This window comes from Tursiops truncatus, chromosome 4 (genome assembly GCF_011762595.2).
Source record: "Tursiops truncatus isolate mTurTru1 chromosome 4, mTurTru1.mat.Y, whole genome shotgun sequence".
NCBI lineage: Eukaryota > Metazoa > Chordata > Mammalia > Artiodactyla > Delphinidae > Tursiops > Tursiops truncatus.
This window is the reverse complement of record NC_047037.1, coordinates 26,489,893-26,512,373: the sequence shown is the minus strand read 5'-3', so window position 1 is coordinate 26,512,373 and position 22,481 is coordinate 26,489,893.

The window sequence follows — 22,481 nt, the reverse complement described above, 5'->3', positions numbered from 1 at the left end:
TTATTTTAACCTCACAAAACTTTATTAGATTTATATCTCCATTTACAAAGTGCAGAGAAGCCAAGTGCATAAGCCGAGGTGCCAGGATGCTACAGTTCAGGGTCACCCAGGCTCCAACTGGTGCTTTTAACCCATAGATCAGTCCAAGAGTGGGTGCCTATATTCTGTGAGCTCTATATTCATAAAGCTACTTGGAAACCTTTAGGAGGACAAGATCACATACATCGGTCCCATTGCAGAGACTTCCATGTGTGCCTATGAACGTCACCAGGACTCTAGCTGGACACAGGCCCCCAGCCTTGGGTCCCAGGATCTACACGCACCACCCTCTGACCTCACTCAGGGCCTTCAGCCCAGTTGTCTCTTCCCTAAAAGATAGGAAGGCAGCCCCAGAAGCCCTCTGTGAGTTGACCTTGAGTTTTCCCTTCCTCAAGGCCACATTGTCAAACCATTATTCCTGTTCTACCCTTCACTTTATCTGCCCTTACCCTTCTAATTACCACCGACATTTACAGTCACCCAACAATTGCACAGTCATGTCATAAGGGCCTACCATTTTCTTGGGATGAAGTTAAACACCACACGCATGTACATATGTCTGCAAATACACCTATGCACACCCGTACGTATCTAGGGCCTTCCATTTTCATACCTTAGTAAAACCACTTACTAGTCGCGGCACCACTGTTATGTGACAATCTCCCTGAGCTTTCATTTCCTCATTTATAAAATGGTGATAATGGTACCTTTCTTAAAGGACTCATGATAATTAAATGAGATAATTCCCATTAAGAGTCTGCCACAATGTCCAACCCTTTAGGCATTCAGTCAATAAATTACACCACAGTTATGATCTCCGATCTCCCCTAGGCAGAGATATTGTGGGTCACACCCTCATTCATTCAGTCCTTCCTTCATCTACTCACTCATTCATTCATTCAGTGGTTCTGGGGTCTAGCCTGGACAGCACTCTCCATGGGTGGCCGCCACCTTATCTCCTCAATATAGATGTTTTCAGAAAGGGGGGAAGGGGAAAGACACTTCACTGTATTTTGCTTTGGACCAACATCTCATTGGTATTTTCTAACGTAATCCTTCCAGCGGCCCCATGTGGAAATCATCTTCATTTTCATTTTATATAAAGGAACTGGGTTCCAGAGAGATCAGGTCTCCTGTCAAGGTCACACAGCTGGTGAGTGGCAGAGCCCAGATTCCCACACAGATGTGGTTTTCTAAACACTGTGCTTGGGCTACGGAACCAAGCGTCTGACCACATGGCTAGGAAATAACCAGCCTTGAAGAGTGAAATGTTGCCTTTGAGAAAGCAAAGTGTGCAGGTGCTGGAGCCCAGTAACAAACGCTCTTTTCCTTTTTAGCACCTTGGGCTACCACTAGTCCCCAAGCACACAGCAGATAAGAACTGAGAAGTCCCCGTTACACAGCTATAGTTCCAAAAATAAAGCGAGTGCTAAAAAGTCTGTGAACCAGAGAGAGTCTAAAAGCCAACAGGAGAGCAAACTATGTGGAAATACACACTTAGAAACAAGGGCAAATGGGTCTCCCCTCCCAGAGCAGTAACGCCAGCGAGCCATCCCCGAGGTCTCTGTTGACCTCTGCGTCCTGGACTCTATGACAATCCTGAGAGCAATTGGGAGTCTTCATTCATTCGTCTGTTTGTTGCCCAAAGATGTTCCACAGTCATTACTCAGTGTCTCCTGTGAGCCAGGTACCAGGATACCAGGAGTACCAGCTCTCCTCATTCACTGGATGACCAGTCGAGTGGAGAACAAAATAATTATTAAATAACCCATAAGTAAGGGTATAATTGCACTTATGAATCTGCAAAGGAGGCACCTCTGGAGCTACGGGCATCTATACTAGGGTGGATTGCCATCATCAGAAAGCTAAAATTCCCTTAGGAAGTGATTAAGTTGAGAGAAGAGGGAGAAAAGGGAAGCGTACCGGTCAAGGTTCCTAGCTGCAAATGAGAAAGTCGCCTTTAGCTAGTTGAAGGCAACAGATATTTATGAACAGAATCATTGGGAAGACGAGAGAATCTGAGCTTCCAGGAACACCTCCCAGCAGTGCCTTCTCCAGCGTAAATGAACTGAGACCTGAGTTCAGATATGGGCTGCAGATCTGGTAGAATTTCCATCTTGCTTTCCTCTCTCCATCTCCTCCCCTAAGACTTTTACTCCAAAACTCCCTGGGATTCCATCTCCTGAAACGCCATGCCTCAGCCAGGATGAGCCACCCGATGGAGAGTCTGTGAATGTATAGAATAGGCGTGGGACTACTCTAATCCAAATGGACTCAGGTTTTGTCGATTAAGATTATGCTACTTGCCTGCTCCAAATCTACCAAGAGACCTCCATAACATCAAGATAAAGGGAAACGCACTGCACGGCTGATGATACAGTTAATAAGCTGGCCACCACCTACATGTAACAGACATACATCCGCCACTCCTTCCCGTGTGGAATCCTGCAGTCCAGAGCTCGTCCGTGTGCCCATCAGACTTAACTAAGCATGAGGTAAGGCGGTTGGGGAGCCTGAATTGATCTCAAAGAGCAGGATGCTTTCTGGAAAACGTAGCTATTTATCTGCAATGCCGGTGATAGGCAGCCACGAGCCTTTTCAGACATGACATGTTTGAAAAATTGAAAACTACATTGTGTATTTTCCTTCTGTTAATAAATAATAAACTAACTTTTTGCCTGACAAAAATATGTCAACTCTGTCACTTGGCAGGAGATCACTTTGATTTAAAAGACCCTCTGCTGCACATACACACTCTCTCTCTCTCAACAGCAGCCGGAAGGGTAGCACGAAAGCCTGGTGCTAGCAGATTTTTGAACCAAACACAAGTGGAAGCACGCTTCTTTCACTAGAAGGTACCTCCGGCTGGGACTGGGTTTGACAGAGGGGCAGTGGGACAGACTGCTCGCTACCAGGAAACTCTGGCGAAGGCTTTCAGAGATGAGCAACCTGGGTGCATGTCCAACATACCTGCAACAGCTGTGCTGCCAGATTTCCTCAACCTGTCCATACAAGAGGAAACATGGTAACCAGACGCAAGGATAAAGGTGGTATCAAAGAGGTGCATTGAAGAATAGCCACTCCTAGCTGAGAAAATTAATTTAAGGCACCAGTTTCAGAACTGTGTGCTAGCTGGAGTGGAAACTGAATTTTCCTGGGGGTGGGGAGACACTCAGCCTGCACTGTCAGCCCATCTTGAAGGCAACCTGGGCTTCTGCAGGAAGAACCCTGGGAGGATTTGGTCTGTACACAATGAAAATCTCAACCCAAGACAGATGGGTGTGAATGGATTCTTCCCCCGACATAAACGTCCCCTGAGGAAAGCTGAAGCGGACCAGCCTGGGGGTGTTTCTCCCCGGCGTGGGAGGTGAGCTATGAAAAGAGTCCAAGGATGTGCCCACCCAGGACGGTGGCCTGGCGGGTGCACGCATCATGTGGCTAGAAAGGCTTTACATTTTCTGGGATAAAAATATTTCCCTCAAATGGGATATTGTTTTAGAGAAGAACCATGCACCTTAAAGACGTCCCCAAAATGAGAGAACTCAGGGATCCCAAGACTCTTATTTTGACCAATATACCAGAGAGAGAAGAGAGAGGAGAGGGGGAGAGGGTGGGAGGGAAGGAGAAGTAAGAAAACCAGCCTTTCTACCCTCGTTCAGCTCCTTTATAGATTCAGTCGACTATAAGATGGAAGTTCTAACCCTAAAATGTTAGAAAATATTGTAAGTTTTTGTAGATTTACATATAAAAAGATTAATAGTAGGCACAAAGAAAGCAGTGAGGGTTAAACACACAAACACACACACACACACACTAACAGCCACTCCAAAGAAATCCTCAGTTAAAATTAACTAGATAATTGTTGTATAATCAAAGTGATGATTTCTTCAAAGATGCTTCATAATAAACAGCATTGTATGTGAGGCAGAGAAAGAGAGAGAGAGAATGGTTAGTTAACATTGAAATATTCTAAACGGGAATCCACACTCTAGAGAGGGTTGCTTAAATTCTTTGGATATCATTATTAAAATCTATACAGGAGGGTTTTTTTACCAGCTAAAGAGAGATCAGAAATATTTCTCAGAACCCAAGAGGAAAATAAACAAAGAATATGAACAGACATTTCAAGAAGAGGAAACTCAAGGGGCTAAAAGGCAGATAAAGAAATTCTCAGACTCATTAGCAATGATAGAAATGCAAATTTAAACCAAATTCAGACATCACAGACCCATCCAATTGGCAAAAATTAGAGAGCTGGGTAGCGTCAAAAGTTGATGGAGCCCAAACACCCTTGTGCCCCGCTGGTGAGAACACAGGCAACCAGCACCAGGACCCAGGACCCAGGACTCCAGCCTGACAATCCCCAGAGAAGCTGTCTCGGATCCACCTGGTAAATGGGGATGTTTGTTGCAACATCATTTGCTGTACCAGGAAGTTGAGGCCATCTGAAGACATGTAAGTAAACGTGATGGGATGTGAAGCAGGGCTCAGAAATAACAGATTGGACTTAACGTGTGCAGTAGCAGATAGTAGAGTGTGCTCCCCGGCCTCTTCAGAACAGAACCATTATTCCTCCAGCCCCTGGAGCTTCTGGCCACGGATGCTCTTAGCCACATCCTTATCTGACAATTGCTCTCAACCAGAGCAAGCGCCTTACCCACCCATGTCCGATAACTGGTTGATGCCTTGAGACTGGGCCCGTTGCCTTAAGTTAGGGCAACTGCCTGAGTTCCAGCTCTAGAGCTCTGCACAAGGTCCCCATCATCTGCATCACAGGTCAGTTCTTCCCACTGTCCAGTCCTGCTTCTCTCCCTCCTCCCCTCCCCGTCTCCCAGGGGTTGATCCTGAAGCACAGAACATTCCCAGTAAACTTCCTTCACGCAAATCTCTATCTAAGAGTCTGTTTCCTGGGAAACCTAACACGCATAGCAACATAGCTACATCATGTAAGAACAGTGATAAGGGAAGAAAAAAAATAAGTAACAGAATGAGATCTCTAACTCAACAGAATCAATATAAGTTAACAAAAAAATGCACACAAACCATACATGTTTTCAAAATCACATACAGATAAAGGAACATACATTGACACGTTACATGGATTACCCATGCGATAGGGCCTTGGACAGAGACCAATGATGACAACATGGCATGAGCTGAAGGGTGCACTGAGTCAGCCCTTTTGCACCTGAGGTCCAAATTAGTACTACTACTAAAAATAATAACAGCAAAATAATTTGAATTGATGAAATTGAGGGGTGGGTCAGGATATGTGGTTGCCTGCAGAGACGGCTTGGGTCTTTGTGGTCCTTGTATTAAGAACAGGTAAGAAAACAAAAGCAGGGCTTCCCTGGTGGCGCAGTGGTTGGGAGTCCGCCTGCCGATGCAGGGGACACGGGTTCGTGCCCCAGTCTGGGAAGATCCCACATGCCGCAGAGTGGCTGGGCCCGTGAGCCATGGCCGCTGAGCCTGTGCGTCCGGAGCCTGTGCTCCGCAACGGGAGAGGCCACAACAGTAAGAGGCCCGCGTACCACAAAAAAAAAAAAAAAAAAAGAAAAGAAAACAAAAGGAGCAGCAGCTTCCTCACACCAGCACTGACGTCTAGAGCTCACTGGCCCTGGGAGCCCCCAATTTACAGAGCACTCCAACCAGACCCTCAGCTTTATGGCTGGCTGCTTCTGCCATCGGAATGTCTTAAATATCTTTGGCCCTGGAGTAAACCTTTCATTCAATGTACTCATAGCAGTCAGGAAGGATAGAGAGTGAGGACTCACCTGTTTACAAATGGAGCTCACGTGACTGTTTGGTGACTTCTTGTACCTTGATCAGAATTGAGTTTGGGATGTGTTTCTGCTGTTCTTCTGCAGCAAAATTGTGGAGGAGAGAAATATAGCCCCACCAACCTCGAATTGCCAGACGCAACCAGTGTTTGCCAGAAGGTAATTGTTGACCAGCCGAATCAGCTGTGGGGAAGAACCCAGCTCTCTCTTTCCCAAACCCCTTTGCTCTTCTCCCAGGCAAGAAGATCACAGCGCCCTCTCCTTGTTACAGGGCTCCAGTCAGCGTGGTCCTGAGATAAAGTGCTAGCCAATGGCATGCGTATGGAAGTGATGCCAACCACTCCGAGCCTGTCCCTTAAAAACTTGCTGGGAACAGTCAGTCCTGCAGGCTCTTTCCCTTCTGCCACTGGATCCGGAGCAACATGCATCCTTGGAAGCAACGTTGACGATGGCAGAAGCAGAAGACGGATCACTTGAAGCAGAGCTTCCCACTGAGCAGGAACACTTGCTTTGGACTTTATGAGCAAGTTCAAAATGAATTAAAACACGTTTAGAGCAAAGCTGGGAAATGTAACATTTTGTAGCCTGGTAATCATTCGATACACTTGGGTTTGTGTGTTAAGCCTTCTAGCATTTCCTTAATCAGGTCTGTTTACAGCTGCCTGGTTATCTCACCGATTAACCAAAAGAGTCCTCCTCAGATTTTATTTTAAAAATAGCCTTTTATCTAAAAAGAAAAAAAGGGATAAATACCCAGGTGTCAGATAGAGAAGGTTATAAGAATGGATCTGAGAAATATTTTAAAATGGCTCTCTTTATAAGAAGGAACTCTTAAAGGGATGAGAACATTGAATGTTACTCATGCACTGGTTAAATAAATATGTACATGTTAAGCTTTTAATTACATAAGTACCCTTATTTTAACTTAGGTAAGTTCAGCAAACGTTACTAATTGCCAATTCGGTATCCATTCCCACTTCCCTGCTAATGAACGGAACAGTTAAAATTGTACAGCCTCCCTGTGCCCGTGCAGCTAAGCATGGCCGCATCACTCAGTTCTGGCCAATAAGATGTAGAAAGACCCTGAGGAAGATGTTCTTGCCTGAATTAAAAGGCAAGGCTTAGTCAGCCTTCGCCCTCCCCCTTCTTCCTTCTTCCTGCCTGGAACACGGATGAGAGGACTGGAAGGTGCAGCAGCCGCCTTGTAACCACGTGACCCAAACACAAGGCGGAAGGTGGGCGTGCTGAGGGGGACCGAGCAAGGAGATGTAAAGAAGCCTGGGGTCCTGGTGGCCTTGCTAAGCCAGAGTAATAGCCTGGACCCCGCCCACCTCCCCTCCCCACCTCCCCTCCCCACCTCCCCTCCCCACCTCCCCTCCCCACCTCCCCTCCCCACCCCAATTAAACCAATGTTGGTTGAGTTTCTGTTATTTGCAAACAAATGGATTCCTGATACCATATATTAATCTTTCTTCTCATTTTCAAATACAAAGAGTTTGCTTTTTAAAAAGAAAAGCTGTGAACTTAGTGTTCTACAAATTTATACAAATGTGCTGTAACTTATAGCTTTAAAATGATATTCAGAGACTGGAAGTCTCAAAGAGAAAGAGAGAGAGATTGTCTGATAAGTAAGGGTGTCTCCTAAATGTCCAATATAAAAAAGTTAATTGAAAGTCTAAAACCTCATTTGTAAAATTGTTTTTTAAAAACTTGTTTTAAAAAGTTTTCTTGAGAAATAAATATGTTTTGACCAGGAAAAAAATGACCTGTATGCAAGTGTTTGTAAAGAGCTGCAAGTTATAACTTTTATAAATTTCAAGCTGAATTCAAAATCAAAAAATGAGATGCTATTATAATTAAACTCATTTTAATTACTAATTTTACTTTTAAGTATAACCTTTCAATAAGAAAGTAACTTACATGCTATGGAAACTGGTAACATTCCAAAATTATTCTGTGTTATAAATATGAGCTTAAGATAAACATAAAATAACATGAAAATTTCTTCAAGGTGTGAAATAATAGAAAATATATATGTTGGTCTCTACCCCTGGTTCCTGACACAGGGGTCCTAAAACCCTTGGTATTTCCTCGGTGATAGGAGTGTCTTTTGTTCTAATGAGGTGACTCTTGGTGGGCTCCTGGATGAGGGCCAGTCACCAGAAAGGCCAATCTGTGATTAGAAGCTTGGAACTTTCAACCCCACCCCATTCCCATCCTCTGGGAAGGGGACAGGGGCTGGAGATAGTTAATGATTGATCATGCCTACGTGATGGAGCCTTCATAAAAAATCCCAGTAGTATGGAGTTCAGAGAGCTTCTGGGTTGGTGAACACGTCTACATGCCAGGAGGCTGGAGCACCGCAACCCCATGGGGGTAGCAGCGCCTGTGCTCAGGACCATTCCAGACCTTGTATCTCTCCACCTGGCTGTTCATTTATATCCTTTATTATATTCTTTAAAATAAACTGGTAAACATCAGTGTTTCCCTGGGTTCTGTGAGCCATTCCAGCAAATTATGGAGCCCCAGGAGGGGGTTCTGGGAACCCCAGGTTAAAACTGATGAGTCAGAACTACAGGTGACAACCTGGGACTTTGTGATTGGTGTCTGAAGTGGGATAGCCTCATGGGACTGAACCCTTAATTTCTGGGATCTGGTGCTGACTCCAGATAGATTGTGTCAGAACTGAAGTAAAGTACAAGACACCCATCTGGTGTCACAGACTGTTGCTTGGTGTGTGGAAAACCCACACATCTGGGGTCAGAGGTATGGTGAGTGTTTGAGCAAAGGAGAAACAGAGGAAGAGTACGCTTCTTTACACAAGACTAAAAAGTCTTTTCTAAAAAATGAAGAAAAAGCATTACTTTCTATCTTGGCCTATGAAATGGTGGCTTCTGAGTCAAGAAAAGGAAATGAAACTATCCCCTGACTTTCCTTCAAAAAAAAAAATCTTGTGTATGAGCTTTATTTTCTCCAAATAACTGGGAATCCCAAACTTGGAAACTTTGTATTGAATGCTTTTAGTTCCAAATAAAAAATTGTATTGGATAATAAAACCGGGAAATTTAACATTTTGTAGTCTAGTAATTTCCCTATAAATTGGAATGAGAAGAAAATTCTATTGGTGAATTAAGTTTTTGTTGAAGCTCAGTTCTTTGTAAGTGATTGTGTGTTTTATCTCTGTAGTATTTGAGCACTTACTACAGGAAGCAAAGATAGAAACATATCATGATATGCTTAAATTATGCAGAGATTGGGTTTTATATCAAGGGCAAAATAGCTATGAGTTTTATGATTGTAACTTTCTGAATTTCCTATACTTCTTTTCAAATAAAAGCAGCAACAGTAAAAAATATCATTACTCTTAATTAAATTAATATTGGAAAATATATAAATGTAATGTCAATGTGGTAATGTTACAGATAATATGTCAACATCTAAATAAGTAGGGATTTTAAAAAGTAAATTGCTTCCAATGAAACCAGACATAGATGCATATCCATTTATGTTTGTTTAGATTTTCAATAAATGCATTTTCCTAATACTTGCTAATATTAATTGTAAGGTATTTTATTATTGTTTTGTATAATAAAATTATTGTTTTGTATAATATGGAGCATGACACAGACATGCAACAGTCACTATATATTCCTCCACATTTCTCAACCCCGTGCAGTTTTATGGGGCTGCATGACTAGTCCTGGCCAAGGGGCTATGACTCAAAGCAGTTCATATACCTTCTGCGACAAAGCATTGTAGAGCCAGGACATGACAAAGCAGCTCTCTTCTTCCCTACTAAAGTGACTGCAGAAGCCAAATGTTCCAGATGGTATAGCTTCAAGATGGTAGACTTTCTGCCAGCCTGGATCCCGAGTAACCATGTGCAGCAGAACTCCTGCTGACCCATGGTAGATATGAACTATGAGTGGGAAATAAACCTTGGTTGTGTTAAGCTACATAGCATTATTCTGGCTAATTAACTGAAAGAATGAATGACTATATTCATCTAAATATAATGCAACACAAAACTAAAATAAGAGTTAAATAAGCTCCTTGGTGGGCTTCCCTGGTGGCGCGGTGGTTGGGAATCTGCCTGCCGATGCAGGGGACATGGGTTCGAGCCCTGGTCTGGGAGGATCCCACATGCCGCGGAGCAACTGGGTCCCTGAGCCACAACTACTGAGCCTGCACGTCTGGAACCTGTGCTCCGCAACAAGAGAGGCCGCGATAGTGAGAGGCCCGCGCACCGCGATGAAGAGTGGCCCCCACGTGCCGCAACTAGAGCCCTCGCACAGAAACGAAGACCCAACACAGCCAAAAATAAATAAATAAATAAATAAATTTATAAAATAATAATAATAATCTCCTTGGTGAATCCACATGTATATGCAAAAGCTAGGGTTACATATTAGCGCTTGGAGATAGAAAGTCATAGGATAATTTTAGGCAAAACCTCAATTATCTTGTATTTGTCTATGTTCTCTATTAATCGCGTGGATGTCTGCCTCAGATACTGAGAGTCCTATGGTTTTGAATTTCCTCGAGTTCCCCTGAAGAAAAAGAAAAAGAAATGGAAGTTGTTTTCTTCTTTAAATTGCTGGTACAATAACCAGATGATGCCAACACAGAAAATGACCTGGAATTGTAAAGTGGAAATCATGCTTGCCATTTGGGGGACTTCCCCAACCATCAAGCGCTCCTTGGAAGCTCTGTCTGATCCTATCCTGTTCTAGGATCAAATTCAAGAAAACGTCCCTGGAGACTGATCTTCCCCCTACATTTTGACCACTTCTTCACAATCTCCTATGAATATTCCTTCACTTCTTTGCCTTCAACGTTACTGTTTCAGGATTTGGTGCTATGTCCTCGATTCCGTGCCGTGCTCTCTCCTGTGAAGATCTCATGCATGCTTGTGGCTTCACTGACTTCCAAAAGTCACCGCTATGGCAGGTGCCTCCCCAGCGTTGCGGATGCATCTGGTGCCTCTTCACGGGGCATCTTCACTGAGATGCCCTGTAAGAACCTCAAGCAGCTCATCAACCTTCCCCAGCAAAGCTACTTCTCTCCCTCTGGCCTCTCTCCACATCACATCAACCCAGACACTTGGATCATTATCCTTGGAAATCCCCACTCATCCAAAGTCTTTTTTTCTCATCTATCAATATTTCTTATTTTTTCTAACATCTGGGCCTTCTCTTCTCACGCAGAGCTACTCTTGCGCATACTACTGCACCAGCCCCAGCCTTAATTACCCCACTCCTATTCAGTTCAACACTGCTTTAAGTGAGCTTTCTAGCAAATCTCATCTGCCTCTTTCAAAGCCTCCCCCATCACCCAGGTTAGAGTCCCCCTAGCGAGGTTCTCCAGGCCCCTTGTGGCTTCACCCCTGCCTTTTTTAATGAGCCTCTTTTCTGTCCCCTCCTCTCCTGACACTCTGAGTTCCAGTGCAAGCTACTTGTGCATCCCTGGACTCCACGTACATCCATATCTCTGGACCCTTGCTCATGCTGTGCCCCCTACCCGAAACATCTCTCTCATCCAGTTTGTCTGGCTAAGTGCTGGTCATCATTCAGGTTTCATCTTGGACACCATCTCCCCAAGGATACCTTCCCTGCCGCCCAAGCTCACCCAGGTCCCCTCCTCTCTGATTCTCCACACCCTTGTGCTTCCCTCTGACATGGAACAATCAGATCATCCTGCCATGGCCTGTCTACTAGCCAACTTTCCTCTTCCCTCCCTCTCTATGGATGGACAGAGATAGATTCTCTATGAAGCTGAGGATGTTGTAGCCTCAGGATTCCTCACTTAACCAGCTCCTTCCCTAGACTCTGCCAGGGGCCCCAACAATGTGTCTTCATGGTCACATGATTTGTCAAAAAAGATATTTAAACAAAATGGCTCAACTCTGTCATCTTTCTCCGACATCCCCCCTGCGTCACTTCCCTTCATGTAGGTGGCACTGGAGTGGTTGTGGGATAGATTTAATTTGGATTGAGTGGGGCATTTTACAAAAGTGCTACACAGTTATTTCTGTGGGATACTCTTACCACCCACATGTGCCGACCCCTCCAGCATTGTGTACAAAGGTCCAGAGGTGGGATGACAGTATAAACATGTTCCACAGCACCTGCAGGTGAAAAAGAAACACAGTGAAAATGCATGAAGCCAGAGCTAGAGATGTATGCTCTTATCTTCACAGGAAGAAAACAACTGTAAGCAAAGGCTTCGGTGCTCGTCCATACCCAGATAAGAACGTCCCTCTTCTTAGGATTACAATCAAGAATGCTGTATACACAATTATAAACTTGGCACACATTTTAAAATTCTTTTGAATGGAGTGTAACAGTCAATATTATCATGATTCTTGTGTTATATGGCACAAACCTGTAGCAATAATGCAAACAGAGAACATGTCTATGTGGAAAATAGTGTGTCTTAAACGTCCCCATGTATCAGGGTACAGCTTAGTGTAGCTGATGCAATTTTTTCTCCAAAAAAGTCTGGAAGTTTCAGATAAAACTGCATAAAAAATTACCACTGATGCAAGAAAATGACCTGAAGACACTTGTCTGGCCCAACTCCTACACAGTCAATGTATGAAGTATAAAAGTAAGTTGATTTCACAGTTACGCAGTTAAATACAAAGTGTTGGCATTCAAAAGTGAATTTGGGGCTTCCCTGGTGGCGCAGTGGTTGAGAGTCCGCCTGCCGATGCAGTGGACACGGGTTCGTGCCCCGGTCCAGGAAGATCCCACATGCCACGGAGCGGCTGGGACCGTGAGCCATGGCCACTGAGCCTGCGCGTCCGGAGCCTGTACTCCACAACGGGAGAGGCCACAACAGTGAGAGGCCCGCGTACCGCAAAAAAAAAAAAAAAAAAGTGGATTTGAATATCCTTTGTGTAATTCTTAATTACAGATCAATTTTGTATAATTTTTCAGAATTAATGAACATTTTAAAACTAAAATAGGACAGAAGGAAATTATCCTAGGGGAAGCCAAAAATATCAACTGGAAGACAGACTAACAAAGGCTTCAAAATGTCCAAACCTCTTCTATCACACTAGACTAAAAGGCTGGTGGTCCAGAGGAAGATAAGGAAGGAATTGTGATATCTAAAATGTATAGGGGACTTCCCTCGTGGTCGAGAGGTTGAGACTTTGCCTACCAATGCAGTGGGTGTGGGTTCGATCCCTGGTCGGGGAGCTAAGATCATCCCACATGCCTTGGGGCCAAAAAAACAAAATATGAAACAGAAGCAATACTGTAACAAATTTAATAAAGACTTTAAAAACGGTTCACATCAAAAAAAATCTTTAAAAAATAAAATAATGTATAGATAACAAAACAGCAGGAAAGATAAAAGATGGTGAGAATCAGAGCACTACCAAACAAGAAACAAAAGAGCAAGAGAAATAGAACAGACAACCCATATACTGGAGATATGAGTTTTCCCCAAATTTACAATTCTCCCATTTACATGCCATTACTCTGATGACACATGAGGATGAAAGAAACTTTCCTCAACCACCAATAATATAAAGCAATTTTTGACAAACTATGCAAAAGGAATGACTGAATCATCTTTGTCATCCTTAGAAAATAACATAAAATTGTTGCCACATGGGGCTTCCCTGGTGGCGCAGTGGTTGAGAGTCCACCTGCCGATGCGGGGGACACGGGTTCGTGCCCTGGTCTGGGAAGATCCCACATGCCGCGGAGCGGCTGGGCCCGTGAGCCATGGCCGCTGAGCCTGCGCGTCCGGAGCCTGTGCTCTGCAACGGGAGAGGCCACAACAGTGAGAGGCCCGCATACCGCAAAAAAAAAAAAAAAAAAAAATTGTTGCCACATAAAGAGATGATCAAAGTATATGCCATCAAAATATGTTAGTAAAAAGCATTACAGAGCTGTGTCTGACTGTTAATTCAAGCACAGTATTATTTTTCTGTTTTGTCAGCTTTTAAAAATATGAATTTGATATAATTTCTTTGTTATTCTAAATAAATAGCCCCTTTTTACCTAATTGCATAGTCATGATCAGTAAAGAGCAAACAAAAGCTGGACCCGCTCCCTGATGGGGGAAATAGCTGCTGTTTCTAAGTTTCTGTGTTACCGGTCTGGGTCCTTGGACTCTTTAATCAACAGAAATAAATAAGAGGCCAGATGAGGAATTCAGGCAAGACTTTATTGGGACTCACGCTGCAGCATGCATGCAGTTATTTTTAGTCCCTTATAGTTTCTTTGTGTTCTATTGTTCAAGGAGACGTTTGTCCAGGTGCAAGCACTGCAGTAAAGGGTCCCAGGTCCCAGCCTGTCTCATATCCACTGTCTCAGCTTGTGCCTGGCACCTCAGCACTTGCTCAGTGAAGGAAAAAGGGGCAAAAGGTCGTGAGCCGGCTTGATTATTATTGCCTTGCCCCTATGACTCCCTAAGTCACTCCACAGTTAATTCCTCTGCAAATGCAAAGTCCTTTCTTGTCCCGAAGGCTGTTACCTGGAGCTGGGGGATCTGCCTCAGCTCCTGGCAGGTCATCAACCCTGCAGAAGCCGCCTGCACTCCACAGATTAGCAGAAGTTCTGGGAAGTCTGGTTTGGATGTACGTGGTCCAGCAAAGAGCCCCACTACTGTGATGGGCCCGTGGCGGTTAAGCCAACATCGCAGAAATGAATAGAGCCCCCTGTTGCGTGTTCCCACTCAGTGGACAGTTACAGGCTCACGAGCTTATTCTTTAAAACAATAGAACAGTAAGCAGTCTCCTCCTCTCCTAATGCTGGCTCCTTGGAAAGGATCGCTCCGTGAGGATGCTCAGGTTCCCATATGGCCAGGTCTTCATGTCTGTTTTCCTGGAGGCTGCCCGAGTCCCAGACAAGAGCTGTTACGAGAGCTTTAGTAGATTGTTAAAGGTGTTCTCTTCTGGGCACGTTTAAATGGCCCCGGGCCATAGTGGCAATGACTTGCCTCAAACAGTACTTTCCAAAGGGAGGCTGCCAACTTGATCATTTCTTTGAAGGTTCACGTTCTGCTGCTTTCTCCCCGCTACCCAAGTGCTGAGCAGAAGCTGTGCTTAGAGCCAGGCCTCCACCATGTCGACCAACCCCACAGCCCAGGGCAGAAAAGGACATTCACACTGAGCGTGCAACTGTCAGAAAAAGCTATAGGCTGTGCATTGAAGGCTCCTCAGCTTTTTCTCCTCTGGTAGAAGTCACTATAGGGCACTTCCAGTAAAAATAACTACTATAGGTCACAAGCCCAACCTAAGTGCTTTACTTTTGTAGTTAATTGTCTCAACAACCTATGAAGTTGTACTATTATTAACCCATTTTTGCAGATGTGAGAATTGAGGTCCAGATGGACAAAGTGATTTACCCAAGTGCAAGCAGCTGGTAATATTATAAAAGACAATTAGATCACGTGTTTAACACTGTTTTCTTAATTGTACACTGACAGTGATGACAACAACCACACAATCGCACACCTACTTAGTGCCAGACGCTGTGCTAAGACAATGGAGAGTCCAAGACGAGAAGGACAATTTTCTTCTCCCACTGCCTTTAAGGAGCTCATGGGGGCAGGGACAGACATTTTAGCAAGGAATTTACTACAGTGGAAATACAAACACAGCATGTGTTAACGGCAGGAAGCCTGGGCGAGTAAGGAGGTGTTTGCTAATGCAGGCCTAAAAAGGAGGTATTTTGCTTCCCACAATCATTTCCTACAGAAATCTTTCCATATGACATTTTAAAATGGTGATACTTTTAAAGAAGGATGAGAAAACAGAGAGGTACAGAACCAGCATCAAAAGTTCGTTTCTGTCTTTATTATTCTTCATAGAAATTCCTATCATATCATATCATCCCCATTCAATTTCTCAGGTTAAAAAAACCCTGAGGTTCAGAGAGGTTAAGAGACCAGAGCAAGGTTACACAGCAGAACCCAAATCTGAATGCAGGTCTGTAAAATAATCAAGTCCACCTGCTCCCCAGTACCCAACATTGCCTTTCCTGGAATGTAGCCACCACCTGATGCAGGGACCACCACGCAGGACCTGGGACCTGAGAAAACTCGAGGCTGATGGGAGGTTTGAGGCCTGCTTCTCTACTGCTCACCCACAGCTGCCTCACCTCATCAGGCCCAAGATTCATCGCCGCCAGCATCCACGCCTGAGCTCAGCTCTCTGGGGACCACTTCTGAGGAGCTCGGTGACTCAGGGCCTCCTCTGTAAATTCCTATTAAGCACTCTAGATTTAATAGCTGCTATTAATACAAATTATGCTTCATTAAGCATGAAGCTAAGGAGAACTCGGCTCAGAGGCTCCAGTTCAATACAGGGCTGAAGGACAAACAGAACGGCTATTTTTAATCCTGGCAATGTCAGCGGGGAGAGAGCAGCCTGACACTGCATGTGCCTGTCACTTCTGCTGCAAATGGAGTCTTTCACATTTCAAATAAATATCTCTTATTTTCAGCTCAAGGTGTATGAGAGAGGGAAACCTTTCCAATCTCTGAGGTATGGTAACACCTGGAACATTCTTCCCTTCAGAAGACTTTTTTCTAGAAAGCTCGAAAAAGAGCAGGGAGGAAGAAGCTCTCAACAGGTCCCCACAGCTCCGAGGAGGCTCTGGTTCTCTGGGGCTGCGGGTTTAGCAATGCTTGCCCTGCTGCCCTCACTGTTAACCTTGCTGCTTGTGGACGGTGGTGTATCCAGAGGTAGCTCAAGAATAGGCAAAAATCAGACCTGGGTTATTCTAGATCAGGGGTCAGCAAATGTTTTCTGTAAAGGGCCGAAGAGTAAATATTGTAGATGTTTTGTGGGCCCTGTGTCTCTGTTTTAAATATTCAATTGTGCCCTTGTAGCACAAAAGCAGCCATAAGATGACATGTAATGGAATGCGCATGACAGTGTTCCAATAAAACTTTATTTACAAAACTGGCAATGGATCAGATTTGGCCCCTGGGCTGTAGTCTCCCACCTCTAATTCAAATTTTCTATTCCATCCCAGATGTTCTTGCAATGGGTGTAACCTTAGTCTATTATGAACATGCTTATATCAGCTCTGTTTACTTACAAAGCTGGGCAAGTGGCATTCTTTTTTTTAAAAAAAAAAATCTCTGTATGTGATACCAGGGCAGGATTATGGCATTACCATGTTTGAATTGGTTAAATTTGCTTATTATTTCCAATCAGCTCAACCAAGTCTGTGATACACATTCATGGGGGTACAATTTGCAATCAGCACAGTTTGCATGCTTTTCCATTTTATATAGTACATGATCATTTTTATTTGTTCTGAGAATCTGACAATGAGTGCACTGCAGTGAGTCCTGCTAATGGAATGCCCCAGTTTATCCACTGTGGTAGGTGTATCAAGTTAGAGTTCTCCAGAGAAACAGAACCAATGGAAGATATATAGAGATACAGAGATAGATACAGATATAGATATAAATACTGATATAGATAGATGGATATAGAGATAGACAGATGGATAGATAAATGATATTGGCTCATGGGATAATGGAGGCTGAGAAGTCCCACAGTCTGCCATCTGCAATTTTGAGAAGCCAGGAAGACAACGGTGTAATTCAAAGGCCCATGAGCATAAGAGCCGATGGTGCAGAATTGCAGTTTGAGTCTGAAGGCCCGAGAACCCGGGGTGCCGAGGGCAAAGACTGCTGCTCAGCTACGCGGTCAAGCAGAGAGCATTCTCCCTTCCTCTGCCCTTTTGCTCCATTCAGGCCCTCAGCAGATTGGGTGGTGCCCACACACACTGGAGAGGGGCTTCTGCTTTACTCAGGCCTCCAATTCAAATGCTAATCTCGTCTAGAAACACCCTCACAGATACATCCAGAAATAATGTTTAACCAGCTATCTGGGCATGCCAAGGAGCCAGTTAAGTTGACACCTGAAACTAAGCATCACAACTGATTTGATACTTGTTGAGCTACGATTCATTCCCACCTCCTTTGCCCTTGTGTTTGAGGAGATTTGCTTTGGCCGATGGGATGTGAGAGTTCATTAAGGGAGGAGGGGCTTGACATTACAGGCTTGGAGCATGCCTTTCACCATAACTACATGCTAGTAAAATGATACAGCTGCTTCCAAGAGTATGCGAAGAATAGGCTTTGTAGAGTTCATCAGCAAAAGGCTTTTTAAAAAAGAATGCTGCAATGAAATTGCTAGGGAAAGAAAGGACAAAAAGGTTTTTTAAGATCATTGCTGGGCCAGATGTAAAACTAGTTACTGTTTTACAGAGCAGTAGAACCATAATTGGGAGAGAGAGGGGCAACTCTCTATCAAACAGAATTACAAGTCAAGATGAAATTTTACAATGTCTCAACTCTAACAAATAGCAAATAGCAAGGTCAAACACAGGAACATTCTCATAAAAATTAAATAATCCTTGGTTGAGCTTGTTAGCCGTTAAAAGAACATCTTACACCTTTGCCTTCTTTTCAAGCTTCTTTACAGTCGTTTGAGGGATACATCACAATTATGGAGAATAGTCTTGGGTTGTAAAGGAAAAACCGTGTCCTGAATCTGCGTGCTCCGGAACTGCTTAGGTACAGCACACCTGGAGATGCTCCCGTAGGTGTGGTCCCCCAGGGTAAATAAACTACACGTTTTGTGCACCGTGTTTCCTCAGCTGTTCTAGCCGGGGCAGGGGATGAGTGGGCAGAAACTCGACAAGGAGGAAAGCATCACTCATTCTCACAATGTGGTGGCTTTTGTGGATTGTCTCAGACTGTGGCAGTCCATAGCTCTGCTGTGCTCCTTGACCTTGGGGTCAGCAAGTGGGTTTGAACTCCTACAAATGGGTTAGGATGAGTGGTCGAAGAGTTTATGGCCTCACTACGTCTAGTGAGGGGTCACAAAGCAAATAATACAACACCCCAAAACCTTCACAAAGATGCAAATAATCACAAATATTTTTTCCGTTTCTAATATTACAGTATCATTTTTGGTTCTGTCCTTTCCTACGAGCATAGCATCCCTTAGAGTGGGTCAATGGGCCCAGGTCAACCAGGAACCTCACTCAGGCTGTCGTACACAAAGTCACACTCACTTAGATTTATCTTGGTACGTGGCTTAGTATCACTCGTATCTCACACAGCCAAAGCAGGTACTTTAAGGGGTGTCGGATAGCCTTCAGAAAGCCTTCCTGAATCTCTCAGGGCTTTGCCGGAAGCCTCAAGTTTCTTCTCCTCAACAGACTGAGGACCAGGGGTTGGCACACTTTTGATGCAAAAGGTCAGATAATAAATACTTTGGGGTCTGGGGGTCATGTGATCGCTGTTGCAACTACCCAACTTTGGCATGAAAGTAGCGACAGACATATGTAAACAAACAACTGTGGCTCTGGTCCAGTCAATTATGAGAACAGATGGCCAGCTAATTTTGGTCCATGATCTATATTTCACCAACCCCTGCTCTAGGCCATAGCAGGCTTCCTGCTATGAAAAACCGCCCCATGTTTGCATGGCCTTGACATGCTGCTTCCTACATATTGTACCTACATCCTTAAAGCCAAGTAAACTGTTGGTTTGCTTTCCCACCATCTGTGAGAGCTCCATCATTTACATGCAGTGAGCACTAACATCCCCTCCCCTGGGCAGCAGCTAAAGGGCTGCACGCAGTAGCTCCTTAAAAGTGGGCAAGGGAGGGGCTTCCCTGGTGGCGCAGTGGTTGAGAGTCCGCCTGCCGATGCAGGGGACACGGGTTCGTTCCCCGGTCCGGGAAGATCCCACATGCCGCGGAGCGGCTGGACCCATGAGCCATGGCCACTGAGCCTGCGCGTCTGAAGCCTGTGCTCCGCGACGGGAGATGCCACAACAGTGAGAGGCCCGCGTACCGCAAAAAAAAAAAAAAAAAAAAAAAAAAAGCATGAAGCATGTATTTTACAAGACCAATGCCCTAACCCACACCAGCAGCTGGTATGGACATGAACATGAAGGTGGATGTGGCCAGAGGTTGAGTTGGGGCCTGAGGAGAAGCCAGTAGCTGAGCAGCTATAAAGCTGGACCCCAGACTGTTAGGAGGGGTAATAAGATGGTAGCTACAGCCCCCCTGCCAAAGTCACAGGCCGAAGCCCCTTTCTGCTTGAACACAGCCGACTGGGAGCTGGGGAGAAGTTGACAATGTATACTTCAGCCCTCTAAGAAGCTGCCCTCAAATCCCCTTAGAAAAACTACTTTCATAAACTGTAGAGATCTAACTTTTTATCTTTGAAAAAAAAAAAGTGTACAGAAAAACAAATCTGAAAACAAAGGCTTTGAAATGCTGAACTTCAATTCCCTGGGAAAAGCTGCTAGTAAATAAACTACACAGAGCTACCATTTTTTTCCTCTGAGAGAAAGAGAAGAAAGTGAGTTCTGAAAACAAAACCTTTGAAATAAAGTCTTTGAAGCAGCCCACCTCCGCTCCAAAACTGGTCCAGCCACTCTAGAAAAGCCAGCAGTAAACAAATAGGTGCAGGGGAAACAAAGTGTTATTTGCTTGCTGTGTTATAACTTGATCTGTAAAAGACGTCCTCCCATGAGGGGGGGTGGGGGAGGGATGGACTGGGAGTTTGGGATTAGCAGATGCAAACTATTATAGAGGGATGGATAAGGAATTCCCTGGTAGTCCAGTGGTTAGGATTCTGCACTTCCACTGCAGAGGACACAGATTTGATCCCTGGTCTGGGAGCTAAGATCCCGCATTGCCGCATGGCCAAAAAATAAAGAATGGATAAACAAAGTCCTACTGTATAGCATAGGGAACTATATTCAATATCCTGTGATAAACCATAATGGCAAAGAATATGAAAAAGAATGTGTATATATATGTATAACTGAATCACTTTGCTGTATAGCAGAAATTAACACAATTTTGTAAATCAACTATACTTCAATAAAATTTTTTTAAAAAGATGTGTTCCCATGAGGAAGTTACAGAAAAGACCCTCCAATTCCCTCCACCTGCCAACCCCCTCCCCACCCCAGGCCTTGTGGCATAGACATAAAGACCCTCTGGGCAGGGAAAAAGGATTTATGGGTCAAAAGTTGATATCCTACCCCTATCAGTTCCAAATGGTAACTGACATTCCAGTTAATTAATATGAAAATTAATTAATGGGAAATACTCTCCACAACTGCTGTAGCATAGCTAATTCAAGGTTTAAGTAACAAAAATTCTGTCTATGGTGGTTGATTTTTGAGTTCAGGTTTACATGGAAAGTACATCTGGTCTCAAACTCTGCCCTCTAGTGTTAATAAGCTGAATAAGCAGGTGTGTCCTTTCCGGGTAAGTATGTATCTTGTGGAGGGTGTTTGTTTATGTCTTGCTCTGAGCTTCACCTGTGCCTCACACATCCAGAAGTGCAGTACAAGCTGGACCTCTCCTTACCAGTCCAGCCCACATCCTTCAAAACAAGTAAACTTTATCTCCATTAGTTGTGTGAGTTTGATCATTTACCCAACGTGTGCTCACATCCCATAATTTAAAACAGAAAGGAGAGTGGGACTTGGATCAATGTAGCATTATAAGTACAAAATTTGAAACCCCCTTTCTTTCCTCCAATCTGAGCAGATGGTAATGACAGACGAAATATAAAAGGAAACTGCTAAAATCATAGCCAAGTTCAAAATCAGGATGACTGTGTCTATCAATGTGAAATGGAAGAGAAATCCAAAGCGGTGAGTAGAAGCTAGAACTTCTGTCTTGCTAAGCCCTGGATTAGTCTGGGCTGTCTGAAAATTTCATTCTTGCAGGTTGAGTAGTAAGTATATGTGTTGAACACCAGGTGAGGGACCCAAACCAGCTCACTGCCCAGGGCTTTTAGGAAAGATTTTCTTCCAAATAAAGCACTCGTGGGAAAAAGGTTCCATTTTCTGCCTACATCTCCCATTTAATGTGGGATGTTCCTGTGCAAAGACAGGATGCCTGAAGCTGAGAGAGCATCTTGTAACTATCAAGGAAAAAGAGACAACCTGGAATCCTTATATGGCTGGACCACTCAATGAACTCTGGACCACCCAGTCTCTGTAGTTCTAAAGTAAGTAGTAAATGTCATATGGTTTAACCAGCGTTGGTTGGATTTCCTCTTATATGAAGTCAAATGCATCCTAATTGAAATGTATGTGTGGATAGAGCAAAAGCTCCCTCTTGATGATGACGAGTCTTCCAAAACACATGAGGAAACCAAACGCAATAAAAGACAGAAAACAAAATAAACTAATAAACAATCCAACATGAATTCACCCCAGATGAAAGTAAAATTCTAGACAGTCTGACAATGACTTTAAATAACTATGTCTAGGATCCTCAGTGACAAGAAGTTTCATCAATAAAAAACGGAAATGATGAGATAGGCAGAAATTAAAATACTAGTAAATCATGGAAATGCTATTAGAAATCTTGAAAATTAAATATACAGTTATTGAAATAAACTCAAGAGAGGAAGTATATGCTACACTGGGCACAATACAAGAACTGACTCACAGGTAAAATATATAAGTCACAGGGACGGAATGTTCAGCATAGAGAATATAGTCAATAAGATTGTAATAATTTTGTATGGTGACAGATGGTTACTAGACTTATTGTGGTGATCAATTCATAATGTATATAAACGTTGGATCACTATATTGCACACCTGAAACTAATATAATATTGTAGGTCAACTG